Source organism: Galeopterus variegatus, unplaced genomic scaffold, assembly GCF_000696425.1.
Source record: "Galeopterus variegatus unplaced genomic scaffold, G_variegatus-3.0.2 Scaffold1130, whole genome shotgun sequence".
In the NCBI taxonomy this organism is placed as follows: domain Eukaryota; kingdom Metazoa; phylum Chordata; class Mammalia; order Dermoptera; family Cynocephalidae; genus Galeopterus; species Galeopterus variegatus.
In genome coordinates this window covers 93,004-95,626 of record NW_007727241.1, presented here as the reverse complement: position 1 = coordinate 95,626, position 2,623 = coordinate 93,004, and positions in this window count along the sequence as shown.

The following is a 2,623-nucleotide window of genomic DNA, read 5'->3' as shown; positions in this document are numbered from 1 at the left end:
AGTGGCAGATCCTAGGATGTTAGGAAAGTTTATTCCAAGTGTCCAGACTGGATAAGGAGTACATGGTGGTCACTACTGTGGGCTTATCCCTTGCTATTGGTCGCTTTTCCGAGGAAATTTTCAGCGGCAAGGTGCTAAGGTCTTCATGGGAATAAGGAGGCATCCTGAGAGGGCATCACACTGTAAGTTCTGTTTTTAAACTTGTGAATAGGGGATGAAGTGCAGAATTTAGGGAGTTGATTTCTTCTCTTTGGAATTGGTCCCCTGGAAGCAGATATTAGAAGCCTCGATTATAATATCAAGGTCACAGGTTCAGATCCCCATATGAGTCAGCTGCTGGGAAAAAAAAAAAAAGCCTTGAATTGATAAAAAATTTGGACAAGATGGAACAACCTGGCATTATTCCCCTCCCTTCCATCTGGAGTGAAAATACAGGTTGTGTTTGTCAGGCTTTTGAATGATGCAAGAAATAGACAAGCCAAGGTCATCTTCACCCCATGGGAGTCTACTGAAAAGCTTCTTGGGAGCACAGAGGGAAATAAAGATCTGGCATCAGTGATTCAGCCTCAGAGTCACTCAGGTCATTGTCCTTCCACACTGGGCTGGGCCTCATGGAGAGCTGGAACAGTGGACCAACTCTGGTGACCACTTTCTCTTTGTCTGCCTTGACTTGCCACTGTCCAATGTGGCCCCCCAGTGGGCAGAGTTTGTCATCAAAGTTGGCCTCCTCGGGCCGGCCCCATGGCTCACTCAAGAGAGTGCGGCACTGGTAGCGCCGAGGCCGCAGGTTCAGATCCTATATAGGGATGGTCGGTGCGCTCACTGGCTGAGTGTGGTGCAGACCACACCATGCCGAGGGTTGCGATCCCCTTACCGGTCAAACAAAAAGTTGGCCTCCTCTTGGACACTGCTTGTTACCTCCCCAAATCCATCCTCTTCTTATATAGTATTAGAGGTCAGCTGCATGCATGGTAGACAAACTAGAGACCAGCCTTCCTAGATTTTCATATAGCCAAGTTTTGCCAATGAAGTATGAGTGGAAGAGTTGGGTGGAACTCTCAGGTCATTACTTGCCCCCTATTTTCTTTCTCTCTCATTTCACTTTCTTGGAAATGGATGCAGACTTGATGGAGACCCTGTTTCAACCATGCAGACAAGGACAATTTGCATTGGTATGGCAGACCCACAAGATGGAAGGAACCTGGGGTCCTGAATGAGGCCGATGAGCAACTCTGCCCCACCAGCCAGGGCTGCCCTCACCATATCAGCCTTATTTGCTCACAGTGAGGCTCTTAATTGAGAGCAGTAAACTTCTAACTTATTTAAGTCACTGCATTTTGGAGTCTCTTTATTATAGCATCTTAGCTTATATCCTAATAAACACACCTCCCTGAGTGCTGCCTTTGGCTCCCATGTTGATTTCTGGCTAGGTGTATTAGTTAGATATAGGTTTGGCTGCTATAAGAAAGGTTGGAATAACAGTGGCCTAAATGGTTTGAGCATAAGCAGTCCTACAGGACTGAGGAGCAGGACTTCCTTAATTTTGTTGCTTTGTCATCATTGGCATGTGACTTCCATCTGTGGTCTAGGATGGCTGTTCCAACTTCCACCATCCTGTCTGCATTCAAGCTAGAGTGAAGAGGAGAAGAAAAGTTGAGGAGCGTACGCCTCTCCTTAAGACCACACTCTATGGGCCCAGCAAAAACTTGGGAGTTTTTTAAAAAAAATGACCGGTAAGGGGATCTTAACCCTTGGCTTGGTGTTGTCAGCACCACGCTCAGCCGTTGAGCTAACCGGCCATCCCTATATGGGATCCGAACCCATGGCCTTGGTGTTATCAGCACCGCACTCTCCCGAGTGAGCCACGGGCTGGCCCAAACTTGGGAGTTTTAGTACTTGAGGAAGAAGAGAGAATGGATTCTGCCACACTCTGCCAAGTTGATGCAACTCAACAAATATTGGGAGAAACCCGCGAAAGAAAAGCTCTTTCTTTTAAAGCTCAGTGGTATAAACTTGGCTTGACAAGGCGCCCAAGATTCAGTGGCTTAAGTATCCAGTCAGGTTAGGCTTCATTATACCCTGATACAAACAATCCTAAAATATTTGTTGCCATAGTGGCTTGAAAAATATGGCCATAAGTCTCTCCTATTCTTCTGTGCATGCCCCTTTGCTATGTGACTTTGCCACTCCTCCCATCTAGAGGTAAATTCCATTTCCCCACCCTTAAATCTGAGCTGACTTTGTGATTTGCTTTGACCAATAGAATGTGGCAGAAGTGATGTTATGTGACCTGTAAGCATGAGCCTCAAAAGACCTTGCAGCTTACACTTTTGGTTCTCTTGGAGTGCTGTCCTGAGCCTGCCACGCTGTGAGGGGCTAGGTATGAAAGACCATGGGAAAGAGGGGTCCAGGTGTCTTACTGTTCCCACTGAATTCAGCCTCCAGCTGACTGCAGATGCATGACTGAGCCAACGCAAGACCAGCAGAAAACCCACCTGGCCAACCCACAGAATCATGAGAAAAAATAAATCATTTTCAAAACCCCTATGTTTTGGGTGGTACTTCCCCCCTGTATCAGTAGCAATGCAGTGACTTAAAATAACAAAGATTTATTTTTTGCTCA